The following is a 15,259-nucleotide window of genomic DNA, read 5'->3' as shown; positions in this document are numbered from 1 at the left end:
GTATGATGTATTCCTTTTTTTTTTTTTTTTTTTGAGACAGAGTCTCGCTTTGTCACCAGGCTGGAGTGCAATGGCATGATCTTGGCTCACTGCAACCTCCACCTCCTGGATTCAAGCAATTCTCCTGCCTCAGCCTCCCAAGTAGCTGGGACTACAGGCACACGCCACCAGACCTGACTAGTTTTTTTGTATTTTTTTAGTAGAGATGGGGTCTCACAGTGTTAGCCAGGATGGACTCAATCTCCTGACCTTGTAATCCGCCCATCTCTTTTGTCAGGTAGGAGTGGGATGGTTATAAAAGGCAATCCATCGTAAACGGTACTCACGGAGTCTGACAATCTGGGAATTTATTCCCTAAAGGTCCCATGCCTTTGGAAAGACTTCATGTGCCCAGGGCATCCCAGGCTCGATATCAAACACCACCACTTCATCTGCCTCTCAGGAGTACCAGTCTTCTGGGCTATGGTTGCCTCAGTTGGCGTTTTTGCAGCCAGATAAGGAGCATCATTGAGACCAAGACTTGTACCTCATGACCACGGGTTCCACTCGATCAGCTGAAACAGGACTTGGTGAGTAGATTCCCTTCCCTAATTTGCTTCATAAAATGAGATTCTCTGAAAGCTAAACCTTATGGGTTTTGTCTGTAAACCATAAACGTCTGCATCTTTCCCTGATCATTCGGAACATCAGTTTGGATTTCAGGGGCAGGGCAATCTCGGGAGTTCAAACCGGTTTCTTACTTCTCCATGGAACTCGGCATCCAGCTGCAGTCTTCAAACTGAACTGAGTGCAGGCACCAGTTCTGGCCTTGGAAGAGCCAACAGGTGGCGACTCCTAGCTCTCCATCCCAAATTGCTCCTAAAATGTCTTGGCTGCACCCCGTGTTTGGAGAGGAGGCTGCAGGGTTCCAGCCCTCCACCCACTCACTACTGCACAGCCCCACTGGTCAGAGCCTGAGGTGTTAGGTGGCGTGGATGGGGTTATGCACCAGGCTCTTCTCACATGCTGAGCAACTGCCCCTGTGCAGGGGCTTCCTTCCGTCCCTGCCCAGGGCAGGTTTGTGCCCATGAAACATAATAATGACTTGTGACCCTAATGTCTCAAAATGGAGGCACTCATATTAGGTGGCATTAAGCCTATAGTAAGCTTTTTTCTTTAGAAACAATAAACATACGTGTTTCTCACTTTCGCTCATAGGGAAGGGGTTTTTCTTCAAAGTGGTAAGCATGTGTGTGGTAGACTAAGAGGATGAGGGAACACTTTCTGTGGCCCAATGCCTCCAGAGATCCCAGTGGATAAGGACCCAGTGGCACGCACACCCGTGGAGGATCGCAAAAGCAGCGAGGGACTGGCAATGTCTGAAGCATTTTCGGAATCTTGGCAGTGAGATTTCTGAAAGCTTCTTCCTGACTTTGGCAGCTGGGCAGCCCAGGACGAGGCCCCTGGGGGGACAGATTTCCCTCCACCACCAAGCACTAGAGAGGAACTTCTGGACTCCCTGGAGTGGCTGTCAGTGGGCTGGCCTCCGGAGCCTCCACTGTGGGTCCTTACCCTAATCACTCCCTTTAATCATTGTACTGTGAATGTCTGCTCAATTGTCTGTGTGAATCTCTCACAGTAAATCCTGAATTCGAGAATCACTCATTGCCTACTGGGTCATCCTGAAACCTTTTGGGAAAGTGAAAGTTAGCGCACAGGTGGAGGAAACCCGGTTAACATAACAACTAAAATGAACCTGACTGGGTGCAGTGGCTCGTGCCTGTAATCCCAGTACTTTGGGAAGCCAAGGCGGGTGGATCGCTTGAGGCCAGGAATTTGAAACCAGCCTGGCCAACATGGTGAAATGCTGTCTCTACTAAACACGTACAAATTAGCCAGGTGTGGTGATGTGTGCCTGTAATCCCAGCTACTCAGGCGACTGAGGCACCAGAATCGCCTGAACCTGGGAGGCGGGGGTTGCAGTGAGCTGAGATGGCGCCACTGCACTCCAGCCTGGGCGACAGAGTGAGACCTTGTCTCAAAAGAAAGAAAGAAAGAAAAAAAAGAACCCAATGACCCACTTCATTTCTGCTGTACCTTGGAATGGTGGCTGGATGGCGGCGTTCTCCACTCCAGATTTCAGGGAAGGGGAGTTTTCCTGCAGCCTTCAGACCCAGAACCGATCTCCCAGCAGTGTGACCACGGAATTCCTGCAATGAGGGTAAAGGTGGCATCCAGGGTTGTCAGGGGGTTTCTCTCCTTGTGGTGAAGCTTCCTCAGCTCAGACCCCATAGAGGAGCAGGGATGGGAGGTAGGATTCAGCCCCCCTCCTCTCCCAAAACCCCTAATAAGGACCACCTACTGCCTACGTTCTAGGAAATGCCCAAGATGCAAGCGTCTACACTTCCCCAACATAATCCAGTCTAGTTTTTTCTTTTTTTATATACTTTTAAGTTCTGGGGTACATGTGCAGAACGTGCAGGTTTGTTGCATAGGTATACATGTGCCAATCCAGTCTAGTTTTAAAACTAACTCTTGCAGGACTGACATTCACCTTTTCTTCTGAAAGCGATTTTCCCCTCAAACCCCGCTGGCATTTAAATTCGTTATGAATAAAAGAGAGAACATCTTGCACTTTAGACCAAATGCACTGCTACCTACCAAAGCCCCTGAGCTGGGTGAGCAGGTGGGCGGCAAGGGCGCGAGGGAGGCAGTGGGAGGCGTGTCCACCGCGAAACTGGGATTCCTGGCCGGCAACTGCGGTCCAAGGCTGAAAGATGACACAGCCATTTTAGGAGCCCTTTAGGACTGACACCGGGGGTGGAGGTCGAGGCGTGGTTAGTATCACTGGACTCTACTTCCCAATAACAAACGCGATTTAAAATTTGACCAAATAACTTGGGCCATCACAATTGCCCAGCTCGGCAGTCACCCGCTGTGAGTGTTGGTGGGGTGGGAGCGCAGGTCTCAGCTGTGCCCGGGCTCCTTCTGCCACCCCCGGGACTGTCCTGCTTCCCTTCGTCCACCGCACCCACTCCACGATCCCGGCCAGAGGGTGCGTCAGCCCCACGCGCCGGGGAGGCCCCAGGCATGGCATCCACTGGGGCGGTGGCGGGGAACAGCGGGCAGGGGTCTTCCCGCGCATGCCCCATCTCGGCCCAGCTCGGAACCCCCTTTATTCAGCAGGATCGGCGAGAACTCCTTGAACCTTCCCTCCCCGGCGACCTCCGCACTCTGACTTGGGTTTGCTTTCGCGCGTTCGCAGGAAATAGAAGTCGACGGAAAGCGGTGGTCGGCGTTCGGGTGGGCTCGTGGCCCGCGCAGCCGTGGATCTGAAAGTTTCCCGGCGCCCTTCCCCGCTTACTAGAGTGCCTCGGAGACCTCCCCCGAGCCCCGTCCCCCACCCCTTCCCAACCTCTCCTGCAGGAAGGCCGCGGGTTAGGGGGATGTTTCTGATGAGTCATCAGGAGCCTGGGCAGCCTGGTGGGAATCAGAATCAGGCGTGCTCCGAGACCGCCCATCAGCGCCCTTGCTATGATCATCATTGTTACTAGCAGTCGAGAAGGTGCCCCCGCCGTGCCCGTGCTCCGGAGCGCTAGTCTCCGCCACGAACGCCGCTCTCCCAATGCCCTTCTCCGCGCTCCTAGCGCGGTTACTGGGCACTGGCCCCAGAAGCGACACTCACCGGTCCCCGCGCAGTGCGGAAGTGCGGCCTCCGCTCTCGTTCCGCCGCTTTTACCCCGCGCCCAGCCCCGCCCCGCGCCGCGAAGAAATGAAACTCACAGACCCTGTGCTGAGGGCGGCTCCGGGCGCAGAAACGAAACCTAGCTCCTGGCCCCGCTCCTGCAGCAGCTGCCTCCCGGGAACTCGCGGGAGACGCTGGTTCTCGGGGCCGAACCCAGGCCTGCTGAATCAGAAGCTCGTCTCATCAGGCCCGTCTGAGGATCAAGGTGCAACAGAGGCTCCCTAATGGCCCGGAGTCATCCAAGCCTGCACATATCCTTGAACCTAGGCATGCCCTTCCCCCCGTCAGTTTTGAAAACAGATGCATTGGTAATTGGGGGTCTTCAGTTCCCTCCCAGGGCTCACTGGGATGATCCCAGCACCAGCAGGGACTACCAGGCATTGTGTGCCAATGGCTGCAGAGCCCCTCTTGTCCCGAACTCCGTCCAGCACTCCCACCCCTAACCAGACGCACCCATATCATCTTCCTCCTTTCCCGTTTCCCCTTGCCCACTTCTAGGCCTCCCTGGAATCTGGCTCATCTGGTCTCTCCAGGGTGGAAACGGGTGTGTGGAAGGAAAATAAAATAAATAAAATAGTAATAATAAAGCTTAAAATAATAAACATAACATAGGTAATAGTTAACATTTAGTATAAGCTATTTAGAAGTAGCACATAGGCTAAAATTTTAAGCAGCCCCTCCCAGCATTATAAGGAGTTGCAGATGCAAGCTTATCTCGAAAGCTTATCACCCGCCTCCGGACCCCAGCCTCCAACTCTAGTTCAGCTTGGATGATGACTAGTCAGTATAACTAAATCGCCAGTTTCCTCAGAATTGTCATGGGTTAAGTGATTTACTGTCTTTGTCTGAAACCTGTATCCTACCTTGTTTTTCCCATCTCAAACGACGTATAAGCAAGCTGCTTTCTTTGTTGGGGTTGGCAGCCATTTTGGGCATGAGCCTGCTGTCGGCCCGAATTAAAAGTTCTCTTTTGGCCGGGCGCGGTGGCTCACGCTTGTAATCCCAGCACTTTGGGAGGCCGAGGCGGGCGGATCACGAGGTCAGGAGATGGAGACCACGGTGAAACCCCGTCTCTACTAAAAAATACAAAAAAATTAGCCTGGCGTGGTGGCGGGCGCCTGTAGTCCCAGCTACTCGGAGAGGCTGAGGCAGGAGAATGGCGGGAACCCGGGAGGCGGAGCTTGCAGTGAGCCGAGATTGCGCCACTGCACTCCAGCCTGGGCGACAGAGCGAGACTCCGTCTCCAAAAAGAAAAAATTCTCTTTTGGTCTCCACAGGTCTCTTTGTCTTCCTTGGCTAGAGTTTTACTGGAACGGATGAAAGGGGTTGGGGAGGGCTGCGTCAAGCAGACCCATGGGTGGCCCTCCCTTTGGGAGCTCTCATTCCTGGCTCACTGGCTGCGAGTGGGAGACGGCATTTCCCTTTGGGAGCGGTTGGTGTCAGGCCCCTGAGCCCAAGTCAAGCCATCACATCCCCTGTGACTTGCACGTATACATCCAGCTGGCCTGAAGTAACTGAAGATCCACAAAAGAAGTAAAAATAGCCTTAACTGCTGACATTCCACCATTGTGATTTGTTCCTGCCCCACCCTAACTGATCAATGTACTTTGTAATCTCCCCCACCCTTAAGAAGGTTCTTTGTAATTCTCCCTACCCTTGAGAATGTACTTTGAGAGATCCGCCCCCTGCCCCCCAAAACATTGCTCCTAACTCCACTGCCTATCCCAAAACCTATAAGAACTAATGATAATCCACCATCCTTTGCTGACTCTTTTTGGACTCAGCCCACCTGCACCCGGGTGAAATAAACAGCCATGTTGCTCACACAAAGCCTGTCTAGTGGTCTCTTCACACGGACGTGCATGAGAGTTGGCACCCTACCTCCATTCTCCTTAGCTCAGCTCATAGTCCCTTACAAGCCCCCACTAAAGACTTCCATGATTAGGAAGGGTCACCCCCAACCAACCCCAAGGCCCAGAACCTGCCCCAGCTTTAGGTCCTGGGGTCAGGGGAAACCTGGTTCAAATCAAATTCAATACTGTTGCACCTACAAGACGGGGAGGAGCCCCCCAGCCTGCTCCCTGTGCTGAAGTCTATTTTGCTTTGCAGGATCCACTCCTAGGGCTGGGCAACCCCATCCAAGGGGTTCTTCATCCAAGGCGTTCATCCAAGGGGAACACAAGTTCTCCCAGGAATTAGCGATGACCTCACCTCAGCACACACACACACACACACACACACACACACACACACTCAACCCCTCTGGGCCTGTTACTTCCTAGTCAAGAACCCAGGCAACAGCACATCCTGAGGGGCTGTGAGCAGATGGAGCTGATGCTTTCTGAAGCAGGAACAGTGCCTTGGGAACCCAGGGTAGGTGTGAGCAGAGCTGGCACTCATGTGAACAGAGACTTCACTCTGGGTGATGCTGCTGCTGCTTCCAACAGCGGGAGGCTTCCCCTAAGGCCCTTGTTCACGAACAAAATCAGAAAGAGCTGCAGGCAACTGATAACCAGATAGAGGCACAGCCTCAGCCAGGGTAGGACCCGGAAGGGCAGTGAGGCGCCCTGCCCAGGAAACACAGCACACATAGCTCACTCCCAGTTGCTGCAATGCCTCCTTAAGTTTTAAAGCCCTAGGCATTTCCTTTGCCCACCCCAGTCCCTCCCTGGCCTTAGATTTTGGTGCTTCATTGCCTCTAATATGCATATGATATGGCAGGGCCCTGGGGAGTATAGGTGGTTGTTTTGGGGTGTAATTCAGCAGTCATGCAATAATAGCTCATGTCTACTGAGCATGTAGTATGTGTTAGGTGTCAGTGAGAGGCAGGACTAGCTGGATTTCCTAGGCCCACTAAGAATCCCTAAGCCTAGCTGGGAAGGTGACCACATCCACCTTTAAACACAGGGCTTGCAACTTAGCTCACATCCAACCAATCAGGTAGTAAAGAGGGCTCACTAAAATACTAATTAGGCAAAAACAAGAAGTAAAGAAATAGCCAATCATCTATCACCTGAGAGCACAGGGGAAGGGACAGTGATGGAGATATAAACCCAGGCATTGGAGCCGGCAATGGCAACCGCCTTTGGGTTCCCTCCCTTTGTATGAGATATCTGTTTTCACTCTGTTAAATCTTGCAACTGCACACTCTTCTGGTCGGTGTTTGTTATGGCTGGAGCTGAGCTTTCACCTGCCATCCACCACTGCTGTTTGCTGTCCGCTGCTGTTTGCCGCCATCACAGACCCGCCACTGATTTCCAACCCTCTGGATCCGGCAGGGTGTCCGCTGTGCTCCTGATCCAGCAAGGCACCCATTGCCGCTCCCGATCGGGCTAAAGGCTTGCCATTGTTCGTTCCTGCATGGCTAAGTGCCGGGTTCGTCCTAATGGAGAACACTCACCGCATGCCCCAAGATTCCATTCGTTGGAATCTGTGAAGCCAAGAACCCCAGGTCAGAGAACAAGAGGCTTGCCGCCATCTTGGAAGCCACCCGCCGCCATCTTGGGAGCTCTAAAAACAAGGACCGCCCGGTAACATCAGCTAGAGGGACTCGTGTGCAATCACTCACCTTAACAGCCACCCTCCCGGAGCAGGATTATCACACCATGTTCTCCATGAGAAGACTGAGGCCTCAGGAGCTGGGTTCCATATTGGTAGAGCTATGGTTCCAATCCAGGTGATTATTCTCCAAACCTGTGCTCTTCAGCACCTCCTTGCTATGCTGAAATCAAGAGGCAGCTTCTGTACTTAGGAAGCTCACAACCTCCCACCTGAATTGCAGAGGATGTGCGCTCTATTAAACAAACGGCAGTTACTCTTTTTTTTTTTTTTCTACCAGGTAAGTTTCACACTCTTATACTTTGAGAATGGCCCTCTCTTCTTCCAGGCAACTTCTGATCCAGTCTCAGTCCCCCCATTGCCATCCCTGAACTCAGCACCCAGGTCACACTCAGAGGCTTTGTTGATGCCCGTCCCTCTGCCAGGCTGCCCTCTGTCCACGGGCTCAAAGGGAAATTCATCTCCCCTGCCTGAAGTAAAGGAGTAACAGAATGGCTACTCCACAGAGCAACCCTGGAGGCTGCTGGTTGCCCATTTTTATGGTTATTCTTGATGATATGCTAAACGAGGGTGGATTATTCATGCCTCCCCTTTTTAGACCATATAGGGTAACTTCCTGACGTTGCCATGGCATTTGTAAACTGTCATGGCGCTGGTGGGAGTGTAAAAATGAGGACAACCACAGGTCACTCTCGTGGCCATCTCGGTTGTGGTGAGTTTTGACCAGCTTCTTTATTGCAACCTGTTTTGTGAGCAAGGTCTTTATGACCTTTACGACCTTGTGCTGACTTCCTGTCTCACCCTGTGACTTAGGATACCTTTTCCGTCTGGGAATGCAGCCCAGTAGGTATCAGCCTCGTTTTAAGATGGAGTTGCTCTGGATGCGCCTCTAACAGGGATCTGTTTGGGAAAAGGAATGGCAGGGTTGATGGCTTAGTTCCCAGGCTCGATGTTTCCCTTGGCATAAGGAGTCTGGGGGTCCTGAGATGTTATTTTCTTTTGCACAGCTGTCCTCCTCCAGGCCCAGGTGGACTTACGTGCCTGACACCACAGGCTCCTGGACAGGCAGGGCCCAGTGGAGCCTGGACTTGTGGCACTGGCCTGGCCTCTGCTACCAGGCTGAGGACCGGGTCAACCGGCAGCCCCAGGCCCACGCTGGGTGTCGCTGCACTTGGGATCCGGGCACGGCGTGGTTCGGTGCTTCTGGAATGAATGAATGGGGAATCGGAAGGCCGGCCCTGGTCCTGCAAACGCGGGCCTCGGGGTCCTCCACTGGGCTTACTTCTCCCTGCCCTCCCTGCCCCCATCGCGAATTTCCCAGACAATTCAGTTTCAGTTTCATTTCTGCTCCCTGGTTTCCCGAAAGGAAAAGTCAAATTGCAGGACTTCAGGCTTCAGAATCCAGGGGGCGGGGAAGAAGGGGGCGGTGCCACAAGGAGGGGCCGGTGTCGCTCACAAACACCACTCGCACCTCCCCCAGCCTGGACCCGGTTCTGCTGGGCCCGGGAGGCGGGTGGTCGCGGAACGGCGGAGCATCCCACAACTTGCCCATCCTCCCGGCTGCATTGCCTGCAAGTCCGTCCGCCTGCCCGCGCCCGCGCCCGTGACCCCGCCCCCACCCTTGCCCGCTTTGTCCTGCCTGGGCGCGAGTACAAGGACTGGTTCCCTTTGCCTCGTTTCGTTTCCTCTTCTGTGCGTGTGGTATAGACCCGTGCTTCTCAAAGGGTGATTCCTGGAACAGCAGCATTGGCTTCACCTCGGAAATTATTAGAAATGAAGGGTCCGGGGCCATCCCAAGACCCCTGCATTAGCACCTGTATTTTAAGGGCCTTCCTCAGGTGACCCCTTGGCAACTGGGCACGAGAGCGCTGGCGTCGGATGCGGTTGCTCTTGGCCCTCAAGGTCAAGGCCGGACTTTTCCTTTATGTCTGTCTGGGTCTCACCAGAGAGCCCTGCGGGGAGGAGTAGAAGCCGAAATCCTTTGATACTGGTGAGCTTTGGAGAGCCGAGCTGGGGGCTGCAGGACCTGGGTTCAGGCACTGTGTACAGGTGGCCCAGCCATTGAAGGAAAGCAAAATATTTTGCCCTCAAAATCTTTTTTTTTTTTTTTTTTTTTTTGAGATGGAGTCTCACTCTTGTCATCCAGGCTGGAGTGCAGTGGAGCGATCTCGGCTCACTGCAACCTTTACCTCCTGGGTTCAAGCGATTCTCCTGCCTCAGCCTCCTGTGTAGCTGGGACTACAGGCATGCGCCACCACGCCTGGCTAGTTTTTGTATTTTTAGTAGAGACAGGGTTTCACCATGTTGGCCAGGCTGGTCTCGAACCCCTGACTTCAGGTGATCCACACGCCTCGGCCTCCTAAAGTGATCTCTGGCGGGATCACGTGTTTATCTGCTGACCTTCTCTCCACTATTATCTTATGACCCTGACACATCCCCCTCTCCGAGAAACACCCAAGAATGATCAATAAATACTAAGGGAACTCAGAGACTGGCGGGATCCTCCATATGCTGAACGCTGGTCCCCTGGGCCCCCTTATTTCTTTCTCTATACTTTGTGTCTTTTTCTTTTCCAAGTCTCTCGTTCCACCTAACGAGAAACACCCACAGGTGTGGAGGGCAACCCACCCCTTCAGTCGTATTCACAATATTGATTCTATCCATCCATGTGCATGGGATATGTTTCCATTTGTTTGTGACGTCTATGATTTCTTTCAGCAGGATTTTGTACTTTTCCTCGTAGAGGTCTTTCACTTCCTTGGTTAAGTATATTCCTAAGTTTGTTTGTTCATTTGTTTTTGCAGCTATTGTGAAGGGGTTGAGTTCCTGATTTCACTCTCAGCTCTCAGCTTGGTTGCTGTTGGTGTATAGAAGTGCTACTGATTTGTATACATTGATTTTGTATCCTGAAACTTTACTGAATTCATTTATCAGATCTAAGAGCTTTTTGGACAAGTATTTTAAGGTTTTCTAGGTATATAATCATATCATTGGTGAACAGTGACAATTTGACTTACTCTTTACTGATTTGGATGCCTTTCATTTCTTTCTCTTGTCTGATTGCTCTGGCTAGGACTGCCAGTACGATGTTGAATAGATAGAAGTGGTGGAAGTGGGCATCCTTATCTTGCTCCAGTTCTCAGGGGGAATGCTTTCAACTTTTCCCCGTTCAGTATAATGTTGGCTGTGGGTTTGTCATGGATAGCTTTTATTACCTTAAGGTATGTCCTTTCCATGCTGATTTTGCCGAGGGTTTTTATCATAAAGGGATGCTGGATTTTGTCAAATGCTTTTTCTGCATCTATTGAGATGCTTATGTAATTTTTGTTTTTAATTCTGTTTATGTGGTGTATCACATTTATTGACTTGCGTATGTTAAAACATTCTTGCATCCATGGTATAAAACCCACCTGACCATGGTGGATTCTTTTCGATATGCTGTTGGATTTGGTTACCTAGTATTTTGTTGAGGATTTTTACATATTTCATCAGGGATATTGGTCTGTAGTTTTCTTTTTTTGTTATGTCCTTTCCTGGTTTTGGTATTAGGGTGATACTGGCTTCATAGAATGATTTAGGGAGGATTCCCTCTTTATCTTTTAGAATAGTTTCAAGTTTTCAAATTGCCAATATTTCAATCTCACTACTTGTTATTAGTCTGTTCAGAGTTTCTATTTCTTCCTGGTTTAATCTAGGAGGGTTGTATATTCCCAGTAATTTATCCATCTCCTCTAAATTTTCTAGTTTGTGTGGATAAAGGTGTTCATAGTATCCTTGAATGATCTTTTGTATTTCTGTGCTATTGGTTGTATTATCTCCTATTTTATTTCTGACTGAGTTTATTTGGATACTCTCTCTTCTTTTCTTGGTTAATCTTGCTAATGGTCTATCAATATTGTTTATCTTTTCAAAGAACCAGCTTTTTGTTTCATTTACCTTTTGAATTTTTTTGTTTCAATTTCATTTAGTTCTGCTCTGATCTTTATTTCTTTTCTTCTGCTGGGTTTGGGTTTGTTTTGTTCTTATTTCTCTAGTTCCTTGAGATGTGACTTAAGATTGTCCATTTGTGCTTGTCTATTTTTGATGTAGGTATTTAATGCTGTGGACTTTCATCTTAGCACCACTTTTGCTGTATCCCAGAGGTTTTGACAGGTTGTGTCACTACTATGATCATTCAGTTCAAAGAATCTTTTAATTTCCATCTTGATTTCATGCTTGACCCAACAATCATTCAGCAGCAGATTATTTAATTTCCATGTGTTTGCATGGTTTTGAGAGTTCCTTTTGGAGTTGATTTCCAATTTTATTCCACTGTGGTCTGAGGGAGTGCATGATATAATTCCAATTTTCTTAAATTTATTGAGACTTGTTTTGTGATTATCATATGGTCTACCTTGGAGAATGTTGCATGTGCTGATGAATATAATGTATACTGTTGGTTAGAATATTCTGTACATATTTGTTAAGTCCATTTATTCTAGGGTATAGTTTAAGTCCGTTGTTTCTTTGTTGACTTTCTGTCTTGATGACCTGTCTAGTGCTGTCAGTGGAGTATTGAAATCCCCCCACTATTATTGTGTTGCTGTCTATCTTATTTCTTAGGTCCAGTCATAATTGTTTTATAAATTTGGGCGCTCCAGTGTTAGGTGCATATATATTTAGGATTGTGATATTTTCCTGTTGGACTAGTCCTTTTATCATTATATAATGTGCCTCTTTGTCTTTTTTTTTTTTTAACTGTTGTTGCTTTAAAATCTGTTTTGTCTGGTATAAGAATAGCTACTCCTGCTTGCTTTTGGTGTCTATTTGCATGGAATATATTTTTCCACCCCTTTACCTTAAGTTTTGTGAGTTTTTATGCGTTAGGTGTTTCTCTTGAAGACAGCAGATACTTGGTTGTTGAATTCTTATCCATTCTGCAATTCTGTATCTTTTAAATGAAGCATTTAGGCCATTTACATTCAACATTAGTGTTCAGATGTGAGGTACTATTCTATTTATTGTGCTAGTTGTTGTCTGAATACCTTTTTTTTTTTTTCCATTGTGTTGCTGTTTTATAGGCCATGTGAGATTTATAATTTAAGGAGGTTCTATTTTGGTGTATTTCCATGTTTTGTTTCAAGATTTAGAATTCCTTTTAGCAGTTCTTGTAGTGCCGGCTTGGTAATGGTGAATTCTCTCAGCGTTTGTCTGTCTGAAAAAGACTATTTCTCCTTCATTTATGAAGCTTAGTTTTGCTAGATACAAAATTCTTGACTGATAATTATTTTGTTTAAGGAGGCTAAAGATAGGACCCCATTCCTTTCTAGCTTGTAGTGTTTCTGCTGAGAAATCTGCTGTTAATGTGATAGGTTTTTCTTTCACCCTAATGCTTTTGCCTTATACCTCTTAAGATTCTTTCCATTGTCTTAACTTTAGATAACCTGGCAACTATGTGCACAGGTGATGATCTATTTGCAATGAATTTCCCAGGTGTTCTTAGAGCTTCTTGTAGCTGGATGTCTAGATCTTTAGCAATGTCAGGTAATTGTTTCTCAATTATTTCCTCAAATAAGTTTTGCAAACTTCTATATTTTTCTTCTTACTCAGGAACACCAATTATTCTTAAGTTTGGTTGTTTAACGTAATTCCAAACTTCTCTGAGGCTTTGTTCATCACAATTATTTTTTCTCTTAGTCTTTGTCAGATTGGGTTAATTTGAAAGCCTTGTGTTTGAGCTCTGAAGTTCTTTCTTCTGCTTGTTTCATTCAACTGTTGAAACTTTTTCCAGTGTATTTTCCATTTCTCTTTAAGTGTGTCTTCAACTTTCAGAAGTTGTGATTGTTTTTTATTTATGCTATCTAGTTCTCTGGAGATTTTTTCATTCATATCCTGTATTATTTTGTAAATTTCTTTTAGTTGGTATTTACCTTTCTTGTGCCTCCTTGAGTAGCTTAATAATCAACCTTCTAATTTCTTTTTCTAGGAATTCAGAGATTTATTCTTGGTTTGGATCCATTGTTGATAAGCTGGTGTGATCTTTTGAGGGTGTTAAAGAAACTTGTTTTGTCGTATTACCAGAATTGTTTTTCTGGTTCCTTCTCATTTGGGCAGACTATGTCAGAGGAAAGATCTGGGACTCAAGGGCTGCTGTTTGGATTCTTTTGTCCCACAGGGTGATCCTTTGATGTGGTGCTCTCCCCCTTCTCCTAGGGATGGTGCTTCCTGAGAGCTGGACAGCAGTGATTTTTATTACTCTTCAAGGTCTAGCCACCCAGCGGAGCTACCAGGCTCTGAGCTAGTACTGAGAGTGTCTGAAAAAAGCCCTGTGATGTGATACGTCTTTAGGTCTCTCAGCCACGGATACCAGCACCTGCCCTGGTGGAGGTAGCAGGGGAGTGAAGTGGACTCTGTGAGTGTCCTTGCTTGTAATTTTGTTTAGTATGCTGGTTTTCTCAAATGCTGGTTATGCTAGCAGTGAAGTTGTCACGTGGACAGACTCGAGACCTCTGGCTAGCCAGGATATTACAGGCAGTGGAATTAGCTGCTGTTTTCTTTTTCTCTTGGGGCAGGGTTGTTCTGTTATGAGTTGCTGTAATGGCTTGAGTGGGTTGGCCTCCAGCCAAGAGGTGGCGCTACAAAGAGGGCAATAGCTGCCATAGTATAGGGAGGATACAAGCTTGCCCTAAGGTTGCCTGGACAAGTATTTCTGTTTCTTAAGTGACGGGTGGGGCCATAGAGCTCCCACGAGGTTATGGCTTTTGTCTTTGAATACCAGGGCAGGTAGAGAAAGACCATCAGGTGGGGCAGGGTTAGGCGGAGCTTCTCCTTGGGCAGAGCTTGTTATGGCTGCTGTGGGTGATGGGGTGTGCTTCTCAGGCTTATGGAGATACATTCCCAGGGTGATTATGTCTGCTTCTGCTGTGTCATACAGGACACCAGGAAGGTGAGGGAAAGCTGGCAGTGACAGGCCTCATCCAGCTTCCATGCAGCCAAGAAGGCCAGTCTCACTCCCACCATGCTCCCCCAACATCCAACAGAGCCGAATTTATATCCAGGCCTCTAGTGCACAGGACTGAGGTCTTGCCCCAGGTTACAAGCCTCCCTGTTGAGAAAGCAAGCAGGGTTTTCAGGCCACGCCCCTCCCCACCTGTCATGGCTTCTGTGCTCCTACCTGCACTTCCCATTTCCCCTTCTCCCTGCCCTGGATGCTGTCCAGGAAAATTCACAATCAGCATTATTACAAAGTTCAGCTGGAAGTCTCCTTCCCTGTGGCCCTTCCCCACTTCCACTGGCTGCCCTCCCCAGGGACCCCTGTGAGATTAAAGTCAGAAATGGCTTCCCTGGGTTTCCCTGGGGACCAGGAGTGCCTGAAGGGCTCTTCCCACTGCTTCTACTACTTTATATTTCACTCAGCTCTCTAAATTTATTTCAGCTCTAGGTACTGTTAAATCCTTCCCCCATGATCTGGATTTTTGGGAGAGGGGATGTGTGTTTGGAGATGCTTTCCCCTCTTACATTTCGGCTGCTCACAGTTTTTCGGCTGTGTTGCAGTATTTGCAGTGACAAGCCACCTCTTTCAAAGGGTCTGTGAATTCTTTTGGTTTTCCTGGTATGTTCCTGCAGTGGTTCTTGGAGAAAAAGCTCATAATGTGAGTCTCCACATGCTGTTCTATCCATCCAAGTGGAAACTGCACATTAGTCCTGCCTCTTACCCACCATTTTCCCTCTGAAAAAAAAAAAATAGCCAGCTTCTTCCTTTTAGGTTGACATTCTTAATTTTGGAAATCAGTGCTAATGAAACCCAAGTGTTCCTTATGGAAATGTAGTTTGAAGAGTGAGGCTCCCTTGGACCTCCCAGCCTCGTCTAGCTTCTGTGTGACTGTGATGCATGGGTGAGCCCAGGTGAGACACGCAGGGGAACAACACAGACTTCCCACAGAATCCAGAGAAAGAATACATCTGCTGTTTTAAGCCATTAAGTTTTGGGGTGATTGT

General features: G+C 48.5%; 1 protein-coding gene across 4 annotated transcripts in view; it reads right to left on the bottom strand.

The window, feature by feature from the left end:
• MX1 (MX dynamin like GTPase 1) overlaps window positions 1-4,474 on the bottom strand; it is a 36,281-nt gene extending 31,807 nt beyond the window's left edge. For 2 of the 4 annotated variants that reach the window (XM_030805970.1, XM_012501726.2), the window contains exons 1-3: window positions 3,665-4,474; window positions 2,641-2,749; window positions 2,077-2,189 (exon numbers count right to left, since the gene is read on the bottom strand). The gene's annotated coding sequence lies outside the window, so the exon portion shown is untranslated. Of the gene's footprint in view, window positions 1-2,076; window positions 2,190-2,640; window positions 3,324-3,530 lie in introns of those variants that run through there. The other 2 variants (XM_030805968.1, XM_030805969.1) reach the window with 2 other exon arrangements.
• Between the last annotated feature and the right edge of the window lie 10,785 nt (window positions 4,475-15,259).

This window comes from Nomascus leucogenys, chromosome 25 (assembly GCF_006542625.1).
Source record: "Nomascus leucogenys isolate Asia chromosome 25, Asia_NLE_v1, whole genome shotgun sequence".
Lineage (NCBI taxonomy): Eukaryota > Metazoa > Chordata > Mammalia > Primates > Hylobatidae > Nomascus > Nomascus leucogenys.
This window is presented reverse-complemented; position numbering and strand designations above follow the sequence as displayed.